Source organism: Orycteropus afer, unplaced genomic scaffold (genome assembly GCF_000298275.1).
Source record: "Orycteropus afer afer isolate SDZICR_OR568_19922 unplaced genomic scaffold, OryAfe1.0 scaffold00074, whole genome shotgun sequence".
NCBI lineage: Eukaryota > Metazoa > Chordata > Mammalia > Tubulidentata > Orycteropodidae > Orycteropus > Orycteropus afer.
The window spans coordinates 4,637,115-4,642,965 of NW_006921661.1; positions in this window are offsets into that span (position 1 = coordinate 4,637,115).

A 5,851-nucleotide genomic window follows, 5' to 3' on the forward strand; every position below is an offset into this window, starting at 1 on the left:
CCACAACAAAATAGCATGATGACTTACGTCCTTGGGAAACTATCCCAGTAAGAGGAACATTTCAATAAACAAAAAGTAAAAGTGTGGGACAAATGGGAGAGGTAAATAAATGTTGGCTCCCAGGAGAAGGGTTGGAATCAGATTTGGCCAGAGGTTGTGAATACTTGCAAAGCAGATAGATTTATGATTGGGAAGTTTGTGTTTCCACAGAGACCTTGCGTGCCTCTAGTATACTAACACACAAGGCTGGACATAGAGCCAAAGTGATTTGGAGGCAATAGGAGACCTAGATTCATTTGACTTGGAAAGAGTTCTCAACTATTACATTCTATCTTCAAATATAGAGGCCCTGAATGGTCTTAGGGGATGCAGGTGCCTTTTTGCACACATGTGCTCATTCTCTGCTCTTTCTTTATCAACACACACACACACACACACACACACTTATCTATGCAGGGAAATATTTTTAAAAATATATGATCACACTCCTATGCTTCCCCCAGGAAATTAAATAGAAAAGAGACTCACAAGATTCTTTTTTATTTTTCTGGAGCTCAAGAAGATGTAGACATTCCAGATTCTCATATTTGTCTGAGTTCAACCAAATGCCTCCATTTTAAGTCTCAGGGTCCCATTCCTTCCCAATAAATGCTCTTTTAGTAAGAAACATAGGGATCCTGTGAATTCTACTAATATTATAATTCTGCACCCACAAGATCAAAGTTTGGGTCTGATTTTCAATTATCTTACTGCTGCAAGCAATAATAGTTAAAAAAAAAAAAAAAAATTAAAGCCATAAGAGAAGCTCCCTTTCTCTTACTGTGCCTGGACTTGAGAATTTAGAACCTTAAATTTGTAATTTTCTTTTAATAAGCCTTCTAGTCAGAAGCAGTCAACCCATCTCAAAATCCTTGTAGTCACAATTCCCACTTTAAATAGTCCATTTCGACAGCCATTTGGTCTCCCGAAGGCTTGCCTTCAATAGTCACTTCATCCCAGGAACTCACAGATGATAATTTAAGTGACTCTTCTGCTATTACATGACATACACTATAAGTTGTTGGGAGAGACAGTCCACCATCAGCCCCAAGTACCCCTGTATATCCTTGCTTAGTGTGCCAAACTTCGAGGCCAAATTATCCTCTAACTCTGAGCCATTTCTGCAACCAGTCACAAAGGCAGTTAAGTAGGTCAAGGGGACCACAGTATGATTACTGTACAACTGTCACTCTCTTGTGAAAGGAGACTGGCTTGTTTACTGCTTGCTATAAAAGCTCTGAGCCTTTGGCCCATCTGGGCCCATTGCATTGCCCTGTGAAATGTGAAACCATGAAACCAATTCCTCCATGCTGTTGCTCTGCTGTTTGCTGTGTTGTGAGTAATAAATTGTCTTTCTTTGATCCATTGATTCCCATCTACTTTCAGCACCTGTGGGGCTCTGGTAAGCCAACTTGCTTGTTTAGTCATCTCCTTTGGAATCCTATTACTCTTTGCCATCTTCTATGAGACTTGAATTATTTCCTGACATAGAATACCATTTTCCACTGGCAATGAGGTCATCACTGAAGTCAAGCCCAATCAGGTCATAATACCAATCCCAGATTCTCATCTTTGAGGGTCAGTTTCCCATGACCACTTTCAATACCAAGCACTATTATCAGCCACTGTCCAGTCAGGAAAACAAACTATGCTCCATCTGTGGTGTTTAATATAACAGTCATTAACTACATGTGGCTATTTGTTGTTGCTGTTATTTGCCATTGAGTTGGACCTGACTCATAGCAACCCCTCCTTGGGTTTCCGAGGCAGTATCACTACGGAAGTAGATTGCCCAATCTTCCTTCCGAGGAGTGGCTGGTGGGTTTGAACCGCCAGCCTTCTGGTTAGCAGTCAAGTGCCTTAGGCACTACGCTACCAGAGCTCCTATGTGGCTATTTATATACAAGTTATTAAAATGAAATGAAATGAAAAATTTAGTTCCTCAATCAACTAAGCCACATTTGAAGAGCTCAACAGCCACATGACTAGGCTAATAATATTATTAGGACAGGTGTCAGGGCCCCTGCCCTGTAACTTTCATCTATACTTCATCCCTAGCAACTCTCCTCTTGCCCATTATATTCCAACCATATCAAATTGCTTATAAAAATGCTCTCATACCTTATGATCTTGCTTTTCCCCAGATCTTGCATATATTGTTCCCTCTACTTGGAACACTCTTTCCTTGCTCTTCACATAATAGCTATTCTCATCCTTCAGATATCAGATCAGATGTTACCTCCTCAGGAGAGATCTTCCTAGTCCTTGACAATGTGCCTAAAATACTCTCACCCTCCATGTCCCTCACCAGCCATTGCCCACCATGTCACTTTTTTATAGTCCTTATTTCAGTTGGAAATTATCTTCTTTGTTTATTATCTGTCTACCCTTACCAGGAGGAGCTCTGGTAGCTAGTGCCTAAGGCACTTGACTGCTAACCAAAAGGCTGGTGGTTCAAATCCACCAGCCACTCCTCAGAAGGAAGATGGGCAATCTACTTCCTTAGTGACACTGCCTCAGAAACCCAAGGAGGGGTCACTATAAGTTGGGTCCGGCTTGACAGCACAAAACAACAACAACAACAACACCCTCACTAGAATATAAGTTCCAGTCAGAGTCAACTTGATGGCAACAGGCAGCGGATATTGAAACTAAGCACAAGAAAAAAAAAAGGAGACAATTATTAACTCTAGGAAAAATTAAAATATTAACAAAACTGGGAATGCAATCACAGAGCCAAACAGCCAAAACAGCTTGGCTATGAATATTTACATAGTCACAATCATGGCTAGCATGACTGTATCAGCTATATTAGACTGTATTAGTTGTTGAAGTGTTGAAATATTTCTGTACTGGTTAGTAAATAGTAGCTATCCCAATCTTTCTGAGTAGCTCATCTCCACTGACACAGCTGTCCTCACCCTCATCTAGGAGCTCTTTGGACTTTCCCAAGATCTAACAATTAAAGAGACAATACTTGGCACACTCAGGGGCCCCAGTACCCTCCTGGAGAAGCTAGCATCTGTTCAGATTGGTCAATGCCTTTGTCATTCAGCAACCTATCGGCCCTCTTGGGCACTGCTATTGGCTTCCCCTGTGGGCTTGCTTCTGCTTTGCTTGCTACACCTACCCAGGCCTGGCAGGGGTCAGCCTGGAGCTGACATTGCACCTCAAGTCTATATGGTGGCAGAGCAGTTGGTGCTTTTCCTCTGCACCATGATGCCACTTGTTAATAATGATCATGTTCTCTATGGGATGTCCCTTTTATATGGTCTGGCACCTTTCTGCAATCTTGGGGGAACAGGGCCAAGCCTTTGTGAACACCAGGGAATGACGGTAAGTAGAAAATTGGAAAAAGCTGTATGACACAACATTAAGAAATAAGAGAACATGTAGTTGTTGATAACAAGAGTCAGTGCTAAAAGCAGAGTATACACACACACACACACTACTCACATACAACAGCAGGAAGGAGCAAGGAGAAAAGAAAACAGATAACATGTGTGGGTACTCTCTTTCCTCTTTCCCTTATTTTTGGAGTTTCTGTTCTTATCACTGTATCATTTGCACAATAAAAACAAGACACAATGAAAGAAGGAAAATATGAGCCCCTGGAGTGGCCCATGGCCATGTCTTGAGTCCAGCTGCAACTCTTGGGCTTCCAAAGTCATTCTGACAGCAGTGCTCTTAAGAAGCTGGCTTCTTCAGAACAAGGGAGAGAAGGAGAAAAATGCAGCATGTGGCCCATGTCAGGAGGCTGAGGTTCTTTGCTGTTATGCTCCAGATGTTGGTGTCATCACAACATTCAATGTGAAGCTCTCACCTGGGCTGGGGAGACATGGCTTTACCAGGTGCTTCTCAGCCCTGGCCTTTTTGTATCTGACAGTTGTTACTGTTCCCTGTTAATTTGTTTTGACTCTTCTAGCTGGGGCGTGGGTTTGGCCTTGCTGGAGAAAGGGCCAGTATGGCATTCTCTCTGACTGAGGGACAGAAGCCAAGGTGACTTCAGCCAGCAAAGAGAACATGAAATAGCAACATCCATGCTAGGAGCTCTGGTAGCATAGTGCCTAAGGCACTTGACTGCTAACCAGAAGGCTTGTGGTTCAAACCCACCAGCCTCTCCTCAGAAGAAACATTGGGCAATCTACTTCTGTAGCAATACTGCCTTGGAAACCCAAGGAGGGGTCATTATGAGTTGGGTCTGACTTGACAGCACATAACAACAACGTTTGGGAGCTGGGGCCCACTGATTTTTTTTTTGTCCTTGCTCACACCTCCTTGCTCGTGCTCAGTTGATTTTATTCTGTTTCCTCAATCACCATTCCTTTCCTGATTTCGTACCATTTCCCGAGCTGTTCCTTCAGCATGGAGTGACATTTCTTGTACAACTTGACCTGGCTAAATCCTGCCTACCATTGGTGCAACTTTTCCCAATCTCCTTGTAGGGAATCATTCCTTTCACTGGCTCCCGTAGCACTTGGTTTGTGTCTTTCCTATAGCAATTGTATTTTCCTGCAGTACATTACAGTTATTTATATCCGTGTCTATTTCTCCCACTAAATCATGAGCTCCTTAAAGTGGCCAAGATACATGTCTTATCCAACTCTGATTCCCCACACAGCGTGGCCAACGTCTGCATACGTTAGGTGCTCAATCAACATGTGGAATGACATTAAATTACAATGACTGAATTCTTTCTCTTTATGTGTCATTGGACTCTCTGGGAAAGTTGTTGAGATTGTAGGCAGATGACCAATTGGTTTTATGTCCATTTCTTTCCTGTGAATTTTGAAAGGTGCAGGAAGAGGAAGAGAGTTAAAGCTATCTGTGGATCCATATTGCAGGGATTTCAGCAAGGGCTCCTTAGAGCTTAGAAAGGGTAATAATAGGAATAATAACTAACATGTGCAGAGACTCTCACTTATACTTTCATACCCATTAATTCTATGGAGTCTCACAAGGACTCTAGGAAATAAGCTGAGTGGGCAGTATTTGTCCCGACATTACAGGTGAGGAAACTAAGGCACAGAAAAACAAAGTAATTTGGTCATGATTACATCAACTCTAAGTCAGGCTGGAACTCAAACCCACCTCCTTTGACTCCAAATTCTATGCTCTTGGGTTTGCTGGTGTGACTAGGGCAGAAGCTCCCTTTGCACACAGTAGGTGCTAGCTAAAGTTTTGTAGAGTGAAGACAAGAAACCCGCGGTTTAACTGTTGATAAGGAGGACTTGCATTAGGCCCCAGTTGTTAGTTACCCTCATGTACATTTCTCTGCTCAGCTAGGGGTTTAGCTCCTCAAGGGCAGAGTTCATGATGCCATTTTCCCCCCAAAGCTCAGGTTTTTGGCCAGTCCCACACATTGGCTGGGTCTTGGATTCCATGTCTGTAAAATGAGTAGGCTGAACTAGATGTTTAAATTGGGCCTCATTCACACTGGCACCCAGCACAGAGCCTAGCTCACAGAATCCATTACCCTCCCCATGAACAACTCCCAGCTTCAACACTAGATGCCTCCAGGACTCCAGCTGACATGTGGAGTGTGTACCCTGTACATTGTAGCCTCTTCCCAGGCTGGCTGCGGAAACTGAGCCTCCTCCAGACAGCGGGGCTGCTCTGCTCACGAGGATCAGGTTGGGAGCCTCATTAGTCATGTCAGATGACATAGTTAACACTTGGGGCTGGTGCAGCCAGTTCATCAAAAGCTCCTATGTGCTTGGCTCCATCACTGCAGCTGAGGAACTACTGTATGTGGAGCAGGCAGCACATCAGAGGAGCAGCGCCAGAGTGCTTCCAAATTGGTTTTGATTAA